Here is a 22,460-nt window from a genome sequence, read left to right as displayed (position 1 = left end):
GTAACCCGCCTTCCTCTATTTCCCCACCCCTCCCCTTGCAAAAATAAATAAATTAATAATAATAATGAGGAAAGATTTGGAAAACGGCGTCATCAATATGGTCTTCTGCCACATTCCGAAGGCTTCATCGAGTTAAACGTGACAGAAACTAACCGCAGCAGCAGCGGAGAGGTAAGGTAGAAGAGGTAGAAGACCTCCCCAGCCGCAAGAGCGGACTGCAAGTGCTGGGGCACTGACCGTAAGCACTGCATGCTGGGAGCTGTAGTCTCCCGGGGAGGCCTGGTCCGAAGCACCGGGCCCCCGCAGCATGCTGGGAACTGTAGTCGACGGCTGGCAACACGCCGCGAGGAAGGACCGCAGTTGAGACTCCGCCTCTGTGCTTCCTCATTGCATGCTGGGAACTGTAGTCTTTCTGGGAACCCGCTCCTCCCGGGCCGAGAGGCACCGAGGCTGCGCCATCTTAGGTCCGAGTGCGGCAGTGGAGGCTAGAGCGCAGGCGGGCCCAGCCCAGGCGCCGGCCGGCCGGCCCCGCCCCCGGGGGCCTGGCGCCCGCCCCTCGCTTGGGCCCCGCCTTCCCCCACGTGTCCGCTGCCGGGGGAGGCGCCTGAGCCGGAGCGGGCCGTCTGCGGTCCGGCCCGGTCGGCGCAGAGTGTCAGCTCCCACTTCTGCTGTTAAAACTTTACTTGTGGTGTCCGCTGCCGGGGGAGGCGCCTGAGCCGGAGCGGGCCGTCTGCGGTCCGGCCCGGTCGGCGCAGAGGGTCTAGTTGGCGGCGCCCGGGAACGAGTCGCTTCCCGATGTTCCCGCCCCGGCTGCCGCGGGCCGCGCTGTGCGCTTAGTGCCCGGCTCCGTCCCCCTGAGGCGTCCGGGGGGCGGTGAGAGCGGCCTCGGCCCCGCGGAGACGAAGCAGCTGGAGGGCGAGGCGGCGGCCGCCGGGAGGAGGATGGGGGCTAACCAGTTAGTGGTGCTCAACGTGTACGACATGGTGAGTACGGCCCCAGCGGCGGGAGCCCGGTCCAGGCCCGCATCCTCTCGCCGGTCGGCTCGGACCCGGCCCCACGCGCTTCCTGCCTCGCGTCGCTGCCTCCCGCTTGGTTCTCTGGGGTGGGGGGAGGGGAGTATTATTTTTTAATCCCTGTAAACGTCGACGCGCTTGTTAGCTTTGCCCAGTCTGCCCCGGGGCTTTGGCCAAGACTCGGTTCGCCTTGAACCTCCCGCGCGCCCCGACTTGGCCCGGACCCTGGGCTGGGCCCGAACCTCTTGTCCCTTCCGCGAATCTTGGGTCGCGGGCCGGACTTCCCACTCCACCCGGACTCCGGGGCAGCCCCGCTTCTCCCACGCCGACTGCCTGCTCTGCCAGACCAGCCCAAGACTTCAAAAACTCCCAAGCTCTTGTAAGTCCACAGAGTCACCGCTTGTGATGCCTGTGTTAGAGTCTCTTTAAAGGTGAACAGGAGCCAAGACACCCTTGCCTCCAAGGCAACCTCATTAAAATGAATGAGGCTAAAATTTATCCAGAAAATAGCCCAGCAGAATTATTTAGGGATCATGGTGGTGCTCCTTTCCTAGATTCTGGAGACCACTTTCCAGGTGATGCAACAGGTATGTGACGTGACCACAGGAGAGGGACGGGAAGAACTTGTTTGTTGTCATCTAACTTTGGAGTACTGTGAGCACACAGAATTGAGTCCAAGGATTGGTTTGCCTTATAATTGCCATTGAAATACCCAGTACACAGTTATTGTTGCAGTTAGATGCGTGCTTGGGTTTGTTTGCTTTCGGTTGATTAGTTTTTGTTTTATAAGGGATTCCCCTCTACCTGCGATGTTTAAAATTTCTTGTTAAGTGGATTGACAAGTTAAAAAGTCCCCAACATTATTTTTGTTGTCTTAAAGATGCAGAAGAGCAAAAATACTGGAGGTCAGGAGTCTCGGCTCTCATTCACAGATCTAAAATTTTTACTCCCTTGTATTGTTTTTAAGTTTTTAAATTTACAGTGTAACATCTTGGGTAGAAAGGGCTTCCCATACCACAATCTGGGAATTATGTGAGAAGGCCATAAGGACTGCTTGAGATTTGAGATCAGATCTCTGTTGAGTTCACATATAAACTTGGGAGGTGAAAGGAGATGAGTTAACATACAGAGAAAAGTGGCACATGATAGAAAAAGTTACAGAGAAGACTGTAATTCTCTAGAGTAATAATTCTCTAGAGTAAATAATTCTCTAGAGTAAAACGTTTTGTGGATAGCTGTGGATGCCTTTATTTTCCAAGAACTTTTATTGCTCTTTTATTGTTTCTGTTTACCCGCCTCCCCACCGTGCCCCCAGTGATCTGAATTTGGTTTCTTGTTTATTCGTGAAGATTGTTACAAACCATCTGTCCCTCAGGATATATTCTGCTCTTGAGAGCACAATATCCCTTTTCTTCTAGATTATTAAACCCCGTTAGAAATTTGGATTATGCAATGGCCAGAGGGCCACAGTTTCATAGCCTAAAAGAAGTCTGTGAAAGTAGAGGAAGAGAGTGTTTTGCTTTTTTAATAAAACTGAAAGTACATTCTTTGGCTTATAATGGCCTTTTTTACACTTTAGGTATTCTGTGAATCACAAAAATCATTGCCATGTGGTAAATGTAGGAAAAGCTAGAGATGTTATTAAAACCAGTATATTTTAAAGGGAGGAGTGTTCTGAAAGATTTTAAAAATATTAACTGGATAACAAAGATCTTATTCTTCACATCATTTTTGTAAAGTAGGTAGTTACAAAGGAAGCAGAGAATAGGGTAGGTTAAACCTTCCCAGGTAACTATGAATAGGATCTAGAATTTCTAGACCACAGTCTGTTTCATTATTTTCTCTACTGAATAATTCCTGTGTCAACAGGAGAAGGAGCATGTGAATGTTTATCAGAATGGAAACTAGCTGAATTATATGACTTCTAATAAACTTGCTTTTATATGTCCTTTTAAGGGCTTTCGGTCTGTGAGTGTTTTGTGTCACTAACTCAGCAACCTACAGTTAGTTAATTAGGACCCTGTAGAAGTCACAAAAATTAATTAATTACCCTTTTTTTCTTTAAGGAATTTAGAAAGTCATAGGGGAGTTAACAACAGTAGTAACAATTCAAAACAGAATACCATGCTTTTGATAAGAGCAGAACAAGATGTAAAGGAGAAGACTGAGTGTGCTTGTAGGATCAGGGAATGCTGAAAGATAAAGGGGGCAAAACCTGAAGGATTGGTAGGATTTCCGCAGGCAGGGAACATTCAGCATGAACAGTGGCAGGAGTAGGAAAGCCTAGGTTGGATTTGGGAAATCCAGTATAGCGAGAGTGTAGGATGCATGAAAGGAGAGAAAACTTTCAGTTTAATTAGAATTTTTATTAGTTTGGGGCTGAGAGGCTGGGCTGCGAGCCAGGGGGAACCATTTAAAGTTTTTGTTGGGAGGAGCAATGTGATCAGAGTTACGTTTTAGAATTAAGACCAGTGGGTTGAGGTACAAATTTGTATCTATTATACTCTCATTTTTCTCAAGTCAGTTTTGGTTTTTGAAACATTTTTGCTTGATGTCAAGGGCAAATTCCTTTTATCTTTGGTAGTACTTCCTATTCATCGTAAATGACTTTGATGAGGATTGCTGTGGTCTGTCTGTACAGGCCTAGTACATCAACTATCTGTCTAGTCCAGACTTTGTAAACATGAAAATCAGCCTTTGATTTGCACTTATAATCACTGTTTATAGGGACCTCTTGCGGTGTATCCTTGTACCTCTTTCTCTGTGAGACTGTTACCTGCTCTAGGTGACTGTAATTATCCTGTTCAGTAGATTGGGAGCTGCTCATCATTTCTTTTCTCCCATAACTGCCACATACATGAAAATAATTGTATCAGGGTCATCTGAATTAACTTTCTTCTCATGAAGAAACAGTATAATCCTCAAAAGGTTACTTAATCTTACACAGTACTGCTTAATTATTGCTTGCTGCCTTCTCAGTGATTATGTTCCTCTCTGTACTTTGGGGTAATCTACCACCAATAAAACATGTCCTGGAGTTATTTTCCAAGTCTTGGGAATGAGGTTATTCACATATTGCTAACTTACTGGCATACATAGTAAAGCAGGTGATTCAGATTAGTTTCACCTGCTGGGCCAGTCTCTGGTATACCCACTTTAGCACAAAGTCTTCATGTGTCATAGATCCAGATTTTGTGTTACTAAGGAATTTTTATAAAGTAAGAATATGCAGTAATATGATGATGTTTGTAGATTCATTCCATAAACAATTTTCTTCCTATTGTTAAACAGTACCTGTACATCTTAAGAGTCTTAATAGAAAAGAAACACTTTCTAGGACTCTTCAAATGAGGAAGCTGTTGTCTTGGACTCCATTCTTTTGATCCTCCTGTCTGCGTTACACTTCTAGAGAGTGTGAGGCCATGCAGGTGTGACACGGTCTGACTTCCCGTACATCTGTAGGTCTAATTCAGACTTTTTGCAAGAGTTTCAGACTCATTTAAATATACTTTTCACCTAAGTGATTCCATAATATCATTAAAACAACATGTCCAGGAACAAACCTTTTTTCCCTTTTCTCCTTTCCTGACCTCAGACTCTTCCCTGTTACTCTACTGAACCCCCCCAGCCCCCCACATTTCTTGTTATAGGCCCATTTCCTACCAATCCCCCACTATCTCCCCTCCCCCCAACATATACTCTTTATTCTCACACAATGAAATTTTTAAGTTATCCGAATAAGCTATACTGTACCCAGGTTCTTTTACACATGCTGATCCTCCTTGTCTGGAATGTCCTATTCCAGCGTTGATCAGTATAACCCCCTTCTCCTAGCTGTAGCTTAGCCTTTATTCATCAGACTTGGCTTAACTTCTGTGCCCTAGTTGTACTTTCTACATGTCTCAATCACTGCATGTATTATAATTCTGTGCATCCCACTAAACTGTAAGTTCCTTGATAGCATCATACTATCACCAGTGTTTAGAACAGGGCCTGTCGCTAGAATGTGTTCTGTAAGTAAATATTTACCGGATGAATGGGATTTTAACTAGGCAGTTTTGTTAGGAATGGTGCTAGTCCTTAAACGGCATGAAAAGGTCATCTGGTCCCTCTTCTTCCTGTGTCAAATACCTATTTCTGGGTTTTTTTCCTTGTACTTTTACTTAGTTTATTGCAGGATTTTAGCTTTATTGGACCAAGAAGGGAAATAAGATAGCAAAATAACATCAATTATTCTTCTTTGACATTGTTTTTTTGTTTTGTTTTGTTTTTGTTTTTTGTTTTTTTAACACTGTGTAACTAGACTGAAGAAATATTCTTAATCTGTTTATTCTTTGAACTTGGATTTTAGTCACTTCTTGGAAGATAATCCCTTCAAAAACATTGTCAGTTCCTGAATTTTAATAAGATTTAACTAGTTAATAGGAACTAGTCTTTCTTGTACCAAGTATGCTTCTTGGGCCAGTGACTTTCCTACCACTTGATATAGAAACAGTGACCCGTGAGTCTAGCTAAAAAAAAAAAAAAAGGGCAGTCAAAAATCTGCCCTCCTATTTTTTTTCTGACAGTATCTCCTTTTTTTTTTTTTTTTTTTTTTTTTTTTTTTTTTTTTGGTTTAGTGTATAAAAGAATCCAGTCCCTCTATATATTTGTTTTATATTCCTGCAATAACAAATTGCCCAAAACTTAGTGGTTTAAAGTAATGCAGATTTATTCTCTCACACTTCTGTAGGTCACGCATTCAGGTGAACTAGGCTGGTTCCTTTGCTCCAGATCTCATAAGCCTTGAAAGCAAGGTGTCAGCTGGCCTAGGCTGTGGGGACACATCTGCTGCTAACCGTTAGATTGTTCCCAGAATTCAGTTGCTTGCAGTTGTAGGGCTGAGGTCCCATTCCTTGTTGTTTTGTCAGCTGAGCCTCTCGCAGATGCTTAAAGCCTCTTGCATCCTTCATCCTCAAACCGGCAATAATGCATTGATTCCTTCTCACACTTCACATATCTCTGGCCTCGCCTTCTCCCACACGTCTCCTACTTCCATCCAGCAAAAGTTCTCTGCTTTTAAGGGCTCTTATAATTAGATGAGACCCACGAGGATATTCCAGGGTAGTATCTATCTTAAAGTCTGTATCCTTACATCTGCAAAGTCCCTTTGTCATGTAATATAGCATATTCACGGGTTCTGGAGAGCAGGATCTGGACATCTTAAGGAGTCATTCTGCCTACCACACCATCTGTGAAAGGTATTTTGTAAACCCCCAAATGTTCAGTGTTCCCTTTTAGCAGTCCCTTGACTTGGCATGGAATAAATGTTAACCTAGTAATTTAAAATGGAAAATCTGATGTACAGTCGTCCCTCAGTATCCATGGGGGAATTGGTTCCAGGATCCACCCTAGATGCCAAAATCTGCAGATGCTCAAATCCTGTGGTTGACCCTCCACGTGCACAGGTGTGGAACCTGTGGATACAGAGGGCTGACTGTATGTTTATTGAAAAAAATCCATGTATTAAGTGGTCCCGTGTTGTTCAACGGTCAACTGTATTCAGAAAGTAAAGTTGGAAATCTTTTATGATTGGGAAATACTCCGATGTTAAGGGTCCAAGCATGCTGATGACTACAGACCCTTCAAACTGCAGTGGTATAGTTTATATCAATCCCGAGGTCACGTGTTGATGGATAAAGTTTACAGTATAGAATTTAGTGAAACTTATAAATTAAGTACTTTAAATACTAAGGAGAGCCTACTATTTTAGGTGAAATCTTTTGTTAAATGGATTTTTCTTAAGACAGGTTATACTTACACTTTCCATTTGTTGACTGTCAGATTTTCTATAAGAATATTTAAATTCCAGAGCACCATTATTGTTCAAGTATCACCCAGTTGGTTACTAGAATATAAAGAGAAGACTGCCAAAATAATCTTAAACTATGAGAAAGGCAGAACAATAATAAAGGGAAACAAGATACATGTAAATAATTTTGTTTCAATTTATTTGGAATGTATTTTGGTGTATGACTGTGATAGTCCCCTACCCCCAAAACAATAACTCAAAACTTAACTAATTAACCCCATGTTATTTGAAATAAAAGTCTCTCCTCACTAAATTGTGATGTCATCCTTATCATAATACTAAATTCTTGCCCATACAGGATTGATTCTAGTCTCATTACTACAGTATTTTAATTATTACAATCTCACAATATATTTAGTATAGGGCTGGGCCAGTTTCCCTTTTTTATCATTCCAGAGTTTTCATGGCTGTTACTCATTTTCTTTTTTAGAAGTACTTTGTAAGGCTCTGAAAAAATTCCATACTTTTTTGTCTTTTTTTTTTTGACTTTGTTAAAATACACATAAAAATTACTGTCTTAACTATTTTTACCTGTGTAGTTCAGTGTATAACACATTGTTGTGCAACCAGTCTCCAAAACTTTTTCATCTTGCAAAAGTGAAACTATACCCATGAAACAATTTCCCACTTCCCCTTCCCCTCAGTCCCTGGTTATTCCCATTCTACTTTCTTTCTCTATGAATTTGACTAGATGCCTCATATAAGTGGAATCATACATTATTTGTCTTTTTGTAACTGACCTATTTTTCTTTGCATAGTGTCCTCAAGTTTCATCCCTGTTGTAGCATGTGTCAGAATTTCCTTCCTTCTTCCAGGTGAATAATATTCCACATTTTGTTTATCCGTTTATCTGTTGATGGACACTTGTTTGCTTCCACCTTTTGGCTATTGTAAATAATGCTGCTGTGAACATGGGTCTACAAATAAATCTCTTCAAGTCTCTGCTTTCAGTTCTTTTAGCTGTATACCCAGTAGCCCACAAGACTTTTTTTGTTTTATGACATTTCAGTCTCATGTCATCCCTAGAAAGGCTTCCCCTAGCCTAAAATTATAGAAATAATCTACATGTTTGTTCCCAGGTGGAAAACCAGTACTAATTATTGAATGATCCATGGTTCCCCATGTTAATTGGAGGTACGTGCCACGTTTATCCTGTCTTAAATTATCATGGATATATAAATCTATTTCTTGACTTTTTATACTATTCATTTATTTAGTTACCACTTCCTGCACCATTACAGATGTTTAATTGCAGTATTCTCCTGTGTTTTGATAACTGGTGATAAGTTTCTCATATTCTCTTTCAGAATTCTCTTTATTTTTCCCACACATTTGTTTTTCAAATAAAATTTAAAATCAATTTGTAAAAAATGTCATTGAAAATTTAAGTGTAATGACATTAAATTTATGAATAATTTTGGGGAGAATTGATAGATTTACAATATTGAGTCTTTTCCCATAATAATAAGAGCTAACGGGACTTCCCTGGTGGCCCAGTGGTAAAGATCCCGCCTTACAATGCAGGGCACGGGGGTTTGATCCCTGGTCGGGGAACTAAGATCCCACGTGCCGCGGGACAGCTAAGCCTGAGCTCGCGCACCTCAGCTACAGCCTGCGCGCCTCAACTGGAGCCTGCGTGCCACAAACTACACAGCCCATGCGCTCTGGAACCCGGGCACCACAACTACAGAGCCCATGTGCCCTGGAGCCCGTGCGCCACAACTCGAGAGAGGGACATGTACGCCACAACTAGAGTGAAGCCCACGCACCACAACAAAGAGCCCTGCGTGCCACAGTGAAAGAGCCCACATGTCTCAACGAAGATTCCACGTGCCGCAACTAAGACCCAATGCAGCCAAAAATAAATAAATTAAAAATAAATAATAAATAAACCTTTAAAAAAAATTAGAGCTAACATTTTTGAATGTTTTCTGTATGCCAGCCATTGCAATAAGCCATTCCCTCATATCCTTTTTAAAAATGATGAAACTGGGGCTTAGTTGAAGAATGTGCTCAGAATCATGCCATAAGTGATAGAGCACTCTTGAACCAAGAGCTCTGACACTAAAATCTGTGCCCTTAACCACCATATAGCTGCCCTCATCCTTGGAAAGTGCTGTGTTTCGCTTTTTATTTGTCCTAATCTTACACCCATTCCTAAACTAACTTTCACTGTGCTCTTTGGAACTCATGAATGGGTAGTGATTTTTAAAATCCCCTATATCCTAAACCTTTTCTGTAAATGGTCCTCTGATGGTTAATTTTATGTGTCAACATGGCTAGGGCAGAGTACCCAGTTTTCAGTCAAACAGCAGTCTAGATGTTGCTATGAAGATATTTTTTAGATGTGATTGATATTTAAATCAGGAGACTGAGTAAAGCAGATTATCCTCCATAATGTGGGTGGGCCTCATCCAATCAGTTGAAGATCTTAAAAGACTGCGGTCCGTAAGAAAGAAGGGATTCTGCCGCCAGACAAGCTGTAACATCACCTCTTCCCTGCCTTTCCTGCCTGCTCTCCTGCCCTGCAAATTTCACACTTGCCATCCCCCACTGTCACGTGACTCAATTCCTTAAAATAATCACTCCCTTGCTCTCCCCCTACCGTCTAAGTTAGATTTTGTAGTCTACCATTTTAATCATTCCCTCTGTCATATTTGTCTGGCAAATGTTGTTAAATTGAACTCTCCATGTCCTCTACACCTCAGCAGACAAATGCAGCTAGAGAAAAATATACAACCATACAGACTAATCTCACTTTAAAATCATGACCACAAACCCCAAGAGGACCCTAAGTGCCATCTGGCAGTGCTTCCTTATTTCTATGGTCAACTGACTTTCCCACTCTCCAAGACAACTACAGTATTTCATACTCTCTCCCCACATTCCTTACTGTCAGCTGGTGGCTTCACTGCTTATTTCACTTAAATTAAAAAAAAAAAAAAAAAAGCGATTGAAGAGAATTTTCTCATCCTTCCACCACCACTGTTCACCTCCCTCCTATTACATGGAAAGGGAATGAATTGCCAATGTCCCTGCCTGAGGTCAAACCTTCTACTGTGTGCTGAAGCCCATGCTCTCCTATGCGAGGACTTTGCTTTTCTTCTGTTCTCTCTCAGTTTTTCCCCCTCTACTGTCATTCCAGTCAGCATATGAATATGCTGTAATATTTTCCAGTCCTTATTATCTCTGTTTATAAATTCTTCACTCTGCAGTGAGCTTGAGGGCAGAGACAGTGTGTTACTCTTCTTTTTATTCCCAGAGCTTGGAACATAGTGATCACTTTAAAAAGGTTTGTTGGACTTACCTGAAGTTCCCCTAGGACTTGTCGTCCTGAAACAGTTTCTTCCTCCACTGTGTCCTCTTGTTCATTGCTGTTACTTGCAGGATGGAGAAGCATGCTGCTGGACACCTGCAATGGCTTTGGGTTTCAACCCTATGGCTGGCTGCTCACCTCCAGGGACGTGCTTTGCTCTGGTGTCTTGACGGGTCTCCCTAGCCAGTCAGGTGGCAAGTGAGAGTCCCAAAGCATCCACACTGGTTCAGAACAAGAGTATCAATGTGAGAAAGAGTCAGGGCTGAGGCAGACCTGGCTTCTCCTTGGTCACGCCTTCTCTACCTTCTCCTTGGTCATGCTTACTGTGTGGAATCTGCTATTGGGTAGTGAAATGCAGTTCTTTGTGGTTTAGCCTGGCATCAGGCTGCATGGATTTGTATTCTACCTCCTGCTTTTTAGCTGTGTGACTTTAGGAAAATTACTTAACTTCTCTGTGCTTCTATTTCTTTCTAAAATGGGAATAGGACTTCCCTGGCAGTCCAGTGGTTAAGACTCCACACTTCCAATGCAGAGGGTGCTGGTTCAATCCCTGGTCAGGGAGCTAAGATCCCACATGCCAGGCAGCACGGCCAGAAAATTTAAAAATAAAATAAAATGGGAATAGTACTGTACCTAGCTCATAGGGTTTTTTTAAGGATCATGAGTCAATTTGTGTAAAATGCATAGAATGATACCTGGCACGTGATAAGCACTAGGAAGTGTTAGCTATTGTTATTGCTAGTGTTGTTATTTGCAGGATTGTAAAAGCTAAATGAGCTTCCATTTGTATACTTTAAGCCGTTGCAACACTTAATAACTCGAGTTCTGGAATTTCATCAGTTTATCTAAAGGAGTGTTAGTACACAGAACAAAGTGCTACCCAGATTGAAGCATTAAAAGCAGGCTGTTGAATGGAGAGCAAACTAGGGGTTACCAGTTTGCAGGGGTGCGCAAAAGGGTACAAACTCTTGGGTGTAAGATAGGCTCAAGGACATATTGTACAACACAGGGAATATAGCCAGTATTTTATAACAGCTGAAAATGGAAAGCAACCTTTTAAAAATTGTATAAAAAATTAATAGTAAATTTAGATTTTAAAAAATGTGGGCTGTTGTACACTTGACACCATCTCCAAGATCTCCATCGTACTATATGTATAAAATTGGGGTTAATTGTATAGCCTTTTTTTCCCCTTTGTGTGTTAGAGTTGACAGCTGGTCTTCAGCCTTTCTGCCAGATGAACTTAATGGTTCTAATTTATATAAGTCTTTAAATATTTGTGGAAACTAAAAATAAACAACTTAGCTTGAGATTGGTTTGTATACCGTAGTGTAATTATAATTTCTAGCTCACTGTCCAACGCTGAGTTAAATGAACCACCAGATAAAGTTAACATGTTAATTGTCTCCAGCAGTTCTCAGTATAATCTGTTGTGTGTATTCTAGTCTACTGAATAGTATAAAAAGAGTTGTCTGGTTGAAGTACAGTCGAAATTCTAGTTTCCAGAAGGAACATATCTTCTAGATTTTCCCAGTCCTTCAGACTTGAGGGTTAGTTATAGTTCCCAGAATAGGACGTCTCTACATTACTAAACTAGTAATAAGGTAGGCATGTCATGTGGCATTTAGGCAAAGAGTAAGTGATGGCTATTTCTTTTTTACTTGCGATGGTACATGATGGGTCACCATAATTTCACATTTAAGGAAAAATAATGAACTAATAGTATTGATCTCCATCTTATTCTGAAGTTTCAGGATACTTCAAGATCATGTAAAGAAAATCAAAGCCACATGAGACTGTTAGGAAGTAGTCATGTGACTTCAGAAAGCACTAGGTGAAGGCTAAGAAACCTGGGCTCTGTTTACAGTTTAGCCAGCCATTATGTGGCCTTGGGCACAAATTACTTGCTTGAATATCCCATAATTGATTTACATATTTTATGTGGACTGTTATTATGAAAGAATAAGTGAAAGCATGTGTTAGAGTAACCCAAAAAATGAGTTATTATTACATATACACATATTTGTTTTAACACTTGTCAAATTTTGACTGTTTACATTCTTAATGAGTTCCTTATGGGCAAGGACGGTGAGTTAATCATCCTTGTATCCCCAGTGTCTAGCAGAGTCCCTGACATACATTTTATTGAATCAAAGTTGTCTAACTTACTTTATTTATAGCTTTGTAGGTAAGTAAAATTTTTAAATGAGATTTAAATTGAGATGCAATTTAGGGGAAGCTTCTAGAACTGTTTCTCAATTTTATCCTGTACCAACTAAAATATACATTTTACATAATACTTATTATACACACATGTAACTGAAGCCAGATGTTCAGGAAACACCTTGCTGTGTGTGATGTCCTCTGATAAGTTTTATTGCATCATGTTTCATTCATTTAAAATAATGCTGGTGCAACCCACTGAAATGATTTTAGGATTCTTTAATGGGTTTTAAACCTACAGTTTAAAAGATACCTCTCAGGAAGGCAAGCTCCATGAGAACAGGAACTTGATCATGTTCACTTCTGTATTGCTAGTTCTTAGCACATAATAGGTGTTCAGTACATATTTCTTGAATGAGAGAAAGAATGGAGTTGTTTTCCCATGAGTCACGTTTAAGAACAGGACAAAGGGAAAAAGCATTACATATTCCTTGCTACATTTCAGCTCATCAAGTATTTGAGTGATCTAAGTACAATATAATACAATACACTAAGCAACATGGAAGGTACAGAATTAAGTAAGACTTTGTCTCAGATCTCATGCAGTTTTAGAACCCAATCCAGGAGGATAGTCAGGTGCAAATAGGCCTTCTTAAAAGGAGTTTCAGGGTTTTACCAAAATTTTTATTTCACACAACTAAACTAAGTGCCTGATACGAGAGATTTTCCAGAACATGGTTTTCTGGTGTAGATGTGGCTCAGGACCAAGAATTGGCAGTACCCTGCCCCATCTACTTATCATCACTAGTAGAGTCAAACAGTGGCTAATATAAAATGGGGTTAGTCTTAAAAATATTCAAGGGGCATTCGGTTCACTGTTGATTTGACTTTTAAAAATCTATTCTCCTTTAAATAACTTAATTCACAGTCATCCTATGTCTAGCTTGTTGTGGGTGGGTCTTAGAAATTAGATCCTTTGGTAAACAATAATTTGTTTTGGAAAATGAGTTTGCATAGTTAATAAACAGGAGGAAGCTTTAGCTCTGTACAAAATACACCTCACCACATTTTCCTTGGTTTTTTAGATCATCGTGTCAGTATGTAGTTAGGCATATTCACACTCATGAGGACAGTGCTTAGGAGCTTTTTAAGACTCAGAGTACAGTTCTTAAGAAGGCCAGTCTTAGGCTAACTTCAAATTTTATCATCAAAACTGAGACTACAGAGTAAAAGAGGGTGCAGGCTTAATAGTTGTATTGAAGCAAACATAAACTGGGAGTGTCCCAGCAAACAAGGAAGTTTGACTAGGCTAGTTTTTGTGCATATGTTTATGTTTGGCTACACTGTCTCAAAAAGAAAAAGATTTTTTTTTTTACAGAACATTTATAAAACTTTATATTTAGGGCTTCCCTGGTGGTGCAGTGGTTGAGAGTCCACCTGCCGATGCAGGGGACATGGGTTCATGCCCCGGTCCAGGAAGATCCCACATGCCGCGGGGCAACTGGGCCCGTGAGCCGTGGCCGCTGAGCCTGCACGTCCGGAGCCTGTGCTCTGCAACGGGAGAGGCCACAACAGTGAGAGGCCCGCATACCGCAAAAAAAAAAAAAAAAAAAAAAAACTTTATAAAAACACTTTACATTTATAAAACACTATTATCTAAAAAATTACAAATGTTTCATAATCAGGAGAGATTATGTACTCTAAAAAATTGAGGCTTAATACCTACTGTTATCAACAATTTATAAATAACTTTGTACTGAAAATGTTTTTGTTACATAAAGATTTTTCTAAGACAGAAAGTTGGCCATGTGCTTATTAGATAATATTTTCAGGTAGTGAAAAGATTGGACATTTTCTTAGAAATAATTATTATGGAATAGAATCTATATATTTCTTATAGTATAAAGCAAATTAACAGACATAGCACTGGATATTCATGATTTCATCTAAAAAAGATACTAGAAAATCTTTTCATTCAGTGAGTTTTTATTGTCTCTCTGCTTTATGACTAAACTGATGCTAAGGCACCATAGATAGCATTAAATATGATTTACTGTCAATATTAAATAGCATTTGCTGTAAGTTTATCTTGGGCTAAATCCAGTGGTACCAGAAAGACTTCATAAGGTAGTTTAACAGTGTGAACATCAAGGGCAGTTTTATATTAGATGACACTATAATAATTATCCCACAATCTCTACTAGTCACAGTTTATTTTGGATTTTTTTTTTTTTTTTTTTTTTTTTTTTGCGGTACGCGGGCCTCTCACTGTTGTGGCCTCTCCCGTAGCGGAGCACAGGCTCCGGACGCGCAGGCTCAGCAGCCATGGCTCACGGGCTCAGCCTCTCTGCGGCATGTGGGATCTTCCCGAACTGGGGCACGAACCTGTGTCCCCTGCATTGGCAAGTGGACTCTCAACCACTGCGCCACCAGGGAAGCCCTATTTTGGAATTTTAACTCAGTAATTGAAATGCCTTGTCCTAAACACCTGTTTTTGGGAATTAAGTAAAATGTTTACTTTTAATCCAGTGAACACTGGTTCTAGTTTATAGGGGAAACAGTCATACTTTATACTTAGATCATTTAATACTGCCTTTTAAGGAAGTCAGACCCAGGCTCTAAGTGGTTATATTAAGTGTTTTAAGTTCCAGACTAGGGAGACAACATTTATCATTGCTGTTGCTTTCAAACAGGAAGCATAACATTTTATTAAATGAATAAAGCAAATCACTGAGTAAAATGAAGTTTAATGAAAGTTCTCTATCAGAAGAAGAACTTAACATTTTAATATATGACTATAATATAGTACAGTCAGTTTACTTCTGTAAGCAATGCTTTAAAATAATAAATAGAAATATTTAGGCCAATTTTTGCATTGAAGCAAGATTGAGCTCAAAAGTTAACTATAGTTGTTTATGTATTTATTGCCTTCCCACATATTTCAAGATGATAACTTTTCTGTGAATGGTTTCCTCTTACCTTTTTATATTAATACTTTGGAATGCTTTGATAAGCCTTCTAAACTTCAGTGACACTGGCTGGTATCAAAGCCTTCTAAACTTCAGTGACACTGGCTGGTATCAAAGGAGGTAAAGCGTGTATTAGTGGTCCCTCTTCTCTTTACTTACTTGCCACCTCCATGGACTTAGGAAGTACAAGACTTACAAGACTGTAAGGTCCTAGCACCAAAGTGAGACTGGTTCTCCAGCCCTCTGCTCATGTCCTTCATGAATATATAAGAATCCTATAAAACCACTGCCTTATTTACAGGGACCTTTTACTCAGATCTGTACTTTTCAAGAATATTGCCCCGGTCCGGGAAGATCCCACATGCCGTGGAGCGGCTGGGCCCGTAAGCCATGGCTGCTGGGCCTGTGCGTCCGGAGCCTGTGCTCCGCAACGGGAGAGGGCACAACAGTGAGAGGCCCGCGTACCGCAAAAAAAAAAATAAAAAAAAAAATAAAAATAAAAATAAAATAATTGCTTATAGGAGTCTTAGAGTCAAATTAACTTTGCCATTGTTTGCTGTTCAGTTTAGTGAGTCACTGCTCTTGATAATTTGACATCAACTCCCAAAGATTCTTGAAAATTCTGAGAATTAACAGATAGCCACAACCAATCTGCTTATTTACACGTGCATACGACCCTTTACCAATGTGTAGCACAGAGTATTAGGGAAGGATCATATTATCAATATATGTGTTTGCTACTACTAATGCTTAATGTTTACTATAGGTCAAGCACTTTATACATACTAAGTACTTTATACATACTAATTTATTAATCCTCATAATAGTCCTCTGTGGAAGATGCTATTTATTATCTCCATTTTGTAAATAAGGACAGAGAGGATAAATGTCTTTACCCAGGTCACACAACTAGTAAATAATGAAGTCAGAATTTGAACCAAGGTGTTCTGGCTCCAGGATCTGAATTGGAATCAAACACTTTGAGACATATTGGGTATCTTTAAAAGTTATCAAATATCAGTGTGGGACGGGGATAGATTGGGAGTTTGGGATTGACATGTACACACTACTATATTTAAAATAGATAACCAACAAGGACCTGCTGTATAGCACAGGGAACTCAGCTGAATATTCTATAATAACCTAATGGGAAAAGAATTTGAAAAAGAATGGATACTTGTATGGGTATAACTGAATCACTTTGCTGTACACCTGTAACTAACACATCATTGTTAACCAACTATACTCCAATATAAAATTTAAAAGAATTTTTAAATAAAATTAAAAAAAACTTTTTTAAAGTTACCAAATATCTGTGAAGAAAACAAGACAAAGAACCCCCATCTCCTGACTCTCAGCCCAGTGTCTTTCCACTATAGTTCAAATGCTTCAGCATTGTTCATTGTAATGCTTGGATCAACCTTTTTCTATCCAAGCAATAAACTCTGAAGTAAATTCAAAGATAATAGAAGCAATACTCTTGTGATCCAGACTGGAACACAAGAACGTTGTGGGCTTTCCTGTTTGATCCTGTTAAGGGAAAGATAGCCTTAGATTAAGCTAACCAAATGGTTTAGTAGGTGGTTGACATGGACATGTTGTGGTAACTCTGCTCCTGTTTTGTGGTTCGAGAGATACTCCTTTGTGGTAGCAGCTGGCTGGTTTACTGTTTTCCTTTGGTATGTTGGGAAAAGTTTGAGAAGAGTCAAACTGTAAACTTTCAAATGAAAACATCTGATTTTTCATATAATCCTTGAGGGATTGTATAGTTGTCAGCATTGGGTAAACTTGAATGTATAGTTTCCTTTAGTGGATCTGCCCCTAGTGTTCCATTTCACTCCTGCCTCTCACAGCATGGCCCTGTGTGGTAAGCTTTCTCTGCAAGGCTGGCCCCAGTGTCATTATATATACCTCTTCATCCCAGCTTCTGCAGTTGTCTCAGAGCAGTAGTTCAACTAGTCTCCTGAATACTTGTTCTATTCTTAGACTTGGACAAACTCTAGCAATAAAAGTGGTCTTTTCCCAATTCAAATAAAAAGCTAAGCCTTTAAATAAAATTGTCCTGTATTATCCATTTTTCCCAAGTATATAATTTCAGACTTTTGGCATCTGCTGCTATTTAGACAACAAAATCAGTGAAGACATGCCCAACAAAAATTAACAGAAATCTTGCTAACATCCAGTCATATCTAATTCAGCAGCTTGGTTTGTTTGTTTTTCATGGATACATTTTCTTGGCTGTAATTTCATGTTGCATATTTATATCTTCTGTTAGGTTCTACAAAAACCTCTCCTCTGCTTTTTGTAGAACCAGGGTGGGGTAAGGGGAAGCACTGCAGAAAAAGTAGTTGAAGACATAATGACTAAAATTTTTCAAAATTTTGAAAACTACAAGAAAACCACTGTATCACAGGAAACGTTAAAAGAATTCTTCATGTGAAAGGAAAATGATGCCAGATGAAAACTTGGATCTATACAAAGAACACTGGAAATGGTAAATATGTGGGTAGATTTAAAATATTTTTTGTCATTTAAAAGTTTCTTTAAAAGATGACCATTTTAAAGCAAAAACAATGACAAAGTATTGTGTGGTTTATAACATACATAGAACTAAAATGTATGAAAACTAGCACAGAGAACGGGAGAGAAAAAATGGAAGCATACTGTTTTAAGGTTCTAACAATATATGTGAAGTGGTATAATATTAGTTGAGTGTAGACAGTGATGAGGTAATGATACAAGTTGTGAACCATGAGCAACCACTAGAAACAGAACAAAACAAAACCCAAAGACATATGAACCTAAAACCACCCTAGAAAAATAATTTATAAAAAACCCTAAAGAGGGCTCCACTGGTGGCGCAGTGGTTGGGAGTCCGCCTGCCGATGCAGGGGACACAGGTTCGTACCCCGGTCCGGGAGGATCCCACATGCCGCGGAGTGGCTGGGCCCGTGAGCCATGGCCACTGAGCCTGCGTGTCCGGAGCCGGTGCTCCAGAGCTGGAGAGGCCGCAGCGGTGAGAGGCCCGCGTACCGCAGAAAACAAACAAACAAAAACAAACAAAAAAAACCCCCCAAAGACAGATTGCTAATAAAGTAGATAAAATGGAACACTAAACTATGCTAAATAAATCCAAAAGAAGTCAGGAAAAAGGAATAAAGAAACAAAACACAGGACAAATGGTTAAAAAAAAAAAAAAAAAGCTAAGTGGTAGATTTAGATGGAACCATATTGATAACTGCATTCCATGAAAAAGTCCAAGAGCTCCAATCTAAGAGATTGTCACACTGGGATAAAAATGCAAGATTCAATTATATGCTGTAGGTTTAAAAAAAAACACCCACTTTAAATATAATGATACACAGATTGAAAATATAAAATGATGGAAAAAGATAAAAAACATCATAAGAAAGAGTGGTTATATTAATACCAAAGTAGACTTCAGAGCAAGGAATATAACCAGGGATAAAGAAAGAGATTTTCATAATAATAAAGGGGTCAATTCATTAAGAACATAATTCTAAATGTCTAGGCAACCAATAATAGAGCTTCAAAGTACATGAAGCAAAACTTGACAAAAACTTGAAATGCCAAAAACTTTCACTTAAGATCAAGGAAGCATTGCTTGGGAGGTCTTAACCAAAGGCATAGAGATAAATAAATAACAGACAACATTAAAATTATATGGGTTTGAAAGGAAGAAACAGAACTGTTATGATTTGCAGATGATATAGCTGACTATTGAAAAAACTCCAAAGAATCTCAAATATATAATTAAAACTAACAAGAGAGTTTTGCAAAATTGCTGGAAAAAACTTTACCTATAAAAAACAATTGTAGTCACAGGTAGGAGAAAATATTTGCAAAACAAATATCTGCTGAAGGACTGTTATTTAAAATATACAAAGAACTCTTAAAACTCAACAATAAGAAAACAAATAGCCCAATTAAAAAGTGGGCAAAGATCTGAACAGTTACCTCATCTAACAAGATATCCAGATGGCAAATAAGCATTAAAGAGATGTTCAGCATCCTATGTCATCAGGCAATTGCAAATTAAAACAGTGAGATACCACTGTACATCTATTTGAATGGGCAAAATCCAAAATACTGACAATGCCAAGCACTTACAAGGATGTGGAGCAACAGGAACTCTCTTATTGTTGGTGGGAATGCAAAATGGTACAGCCACTTTGGAGAGTTTGGCAATTTCTTACAAAGCTAAACATATAATCCAGCAATCACGTATCTTGGTATGAACCCAAAGGATTTGAAAACTTAAGTCCACACGAAAACCTGCACATGAATGTTTATAGTAGCTTTATTTATAATTGCCAAAACTTGTAAGCCACCAAGATGTTTTTCAGTAGGTGAACGGAAAAACAAACTATGGTACATCCATACAGTGGATATTATTCAGAAAAAAAAAGAGGTATCAAGCCACGATAAGACATGGAGGAACCTAAATACATATTGCTAAGAGAAAGAAGCCAAGTCTGAAAAGACTACATATTGTATGATTCCAACTGCATGACATTCTGGGAAAGACAAAAATAGAGAGACAGTAAAAACACCAGTGGTTTAGGGATTAGGGTGGGTGGGAAAAAGAATAAGTGGAGCACATGGGGCTTTTGAGGCAGTAAAATTATCCTGTGTGATGCTTCAATGGTGGATATGTGTGACATTATGCATTTGGCAAAACCCATAGAACTGTATAATAGCACAAGAGTGAGCCCTAATATAAATGGACTTTAGTTAATAATAATGTATTAACTGGTTCATCAATTCACAGATCTGCCACACTAACGTAAGTTGTTAATGGTAGGGGAAAGTGTGTGTGTGAGAGGCGGTATATGGGAGCTCTTTGTTCTGATCAATTTTTCTATTAATTCAAATCTGTTTAAAAAAATAACATCTATCATTTTTTAAAAAAAATGAAAAAGTCAATTGCATTTTTACATATGAGGAACAATGAGTCCGAAAAATATAATTAAGAAATAAAAGATATCATTTACACCAGCAAGAAAAAAATATAAGGAACATAGGGATATAGCTAACAAAATGCATGAGAGCCCTTTATGGAGAAAATTATAAAACTTTATTGAAGGACACTGAAGGTCAGTATACATGGAGTGATGGATCATGTTTTTGGATAAAGACAATATCATAAAGATATTGGTTCTTTACAAATTGATAAATTAATTCAATGCAATTCCAATAGGATTTGTGTGTGGGTATGTAACTTGAGAAGTTGATTCCAAAATATATATGGAAGAGTAAAGGGCCAAGAATAACCAAATAACTTCCAGAAGAAGACGGGGAAGCTTACTTTACCACATATTGAGAGTTATTATAAAGCCTTAGTAATTAAGACAGTGTATCATTAGCCTGGAGATAGTAAATAGACCAATGAAACTAGAGAGCCCAGAAACAGACTCACATATATGTGGAAACTTGATTAATGGAAATGGAACCAGTGGGTAAAGGGTAGACTATTCAACGTATTGTGTTAGGGCAAATAGTTACCTATATGGAAAAAAAGAAATAGATAACTCGCACACACACACACACACACAAAATCAATTCTGGTTGGATTAAATTCTTAAATACAAAAAGCAAAGATTAAAATATTTAGAAGAAAACGTAGGAGAATATCTTTCCAATTTAGGCGGAGAGAGGGATTTCTTAGGATTAAAAAAATATTTACCAAAGAGAAAAATACTGATATTACTGACTACTTTAAAACGAACTTGTTTATCAAAACATACTTTAGGACTTCCCTGGTGGTCTAGTGGTTGATACTCCATGCTTCCACTGCCACGGCATGGCCAAAAACAACCAACCAACCAACCAAACAAACAAAAAACACACTTTAAAGACAGTGAAAAGACAAATAAACTGGGAGAAAATATTTGTAACACATAGAATTGTCAAAGAAGAGTAGCCAGAATATGTAACTATTTTCTACAAATCTGTAAGAAAAAGATAAATAACCTAACAGAAAAATAGACTAAAGATAGGACAGACATTTCACAGAAAAAAAAAAAAAGGCCCAGGAACATAGAAAGATTCTTAATCTTATTAATAGTCAGGAAAATGCAAATTAGATGTGCAGCTACATGCCAATTTATACCTACCAGACTGGCAAACATTAAAGAGTTAGTCAATATCAAGTCTAGGCAAGGGTGTGGAGTAATGGGAACGAAAATCTTCTGCTGGTGGGATTGGAAAGTGTTACAGCTACTTTGGAAAACAATTTTGATTACCCAGTGTTGACAAGATGATACAAGGACTTTCAGATGATTTGTTAAATATTATAATATATCTAGCAGGGGCTTTGATTTTTCCATGATACATGTAAGAGAAAAGTGCCATGATCCTCTTCTGATCTGTAAGAGAAGTTTTTTTTCAAGTATCTATAACTTTTAGGAATACTGAGACAATTTATTATAACATTATAATTAAGTCAGTGAATCAAGAGAAGCAACCAAATATTGGTTTCTTTGGAGGTTATTTTCACATGGTGGTTATTTTCGCAGGATGTGGCAACAATTTCTAAAGTCATAGGAGTCAAACAAGACCCTGCTGCTCTGAGTTGCAAATAGTGATGAAGGGTCACCTGTGTCCACTTTACATGGGAGAACAGGACACATTCTGTTAAAAGTTTTGAACCAAACAAGCAGGTTCTTTTTTCTTTTTTTCCCCTTTGATAGAGTAGTTAGAGATCTGAAGAGATTTTACTTTTATTTCCTTCACTTTACGCCAATCATGAAGTTTCAGTGATTTCTGGGGTGGAAGAGGGAAGGTGATGTTGAGAATTATCAGGGCTGTGGTCCAGATGGCCCCAGGAGGTGTGGGCCTCACTGGGGCAGCTGGAAGAGCACTGACTGCCCGGAGGGCAGGTAGGTGATGTTTGGAGGGACAGCTGGTATGTGATGTCCTCCCAGGAGTCCAACTTGTGCAGCTCAATCAGGCGGTCGCCTGCAGGGGCAAGTGAGTTGGCTATCAGCTCTGCTGCCTTGAAATCGCCCTCCGCAGAGATGATGGCTGCTGCTTCTGCGGCTCAGCCTTTTCCATCACAAATCTGGCTCTCTCTGCTTCCTGCTGAGCCATCTGGTTTGCTTCCCCCCATTCTGGGAACTCCTTTT

The 22,460-nt window shown here is 39.3% G+C and overlaps 1 pseudogene; it reads right to left on the bottom strand.

Annotated features, from left to right (window-relative positions):
* Nucleotides 1–22,172: 22,172 nt before the first annotated feature.
* The window catches only part of LOC103091555 (prohibitin-like), a 5,187-nt pseudogene continuing 4,899 nt past the window's right edge, over nucleotides 22,173–22,460 (bottom strand).

This window comes from Lipotes vexillifer, unplaced genomic scaffold, assembly GCF_000442215.2.
Source record: "Lipotes vexillifer unplaced genomic scaffold, Lipotes_vexillifer_v1.1 scaffold1591, whole genome shotgun sequence".
In the NCBI taxonomy this organism is placed as follows: Eukaryota; Metazoa; Chordata; class Mammalia; order Artiodactyla; family Lipotidae; genus Lipotes; species Lipotes vexillifer.
Note: the sequence above shows the minus strand (reverse complement) of the source record. Positions and strands in the feature narration are given on the sequence as shown.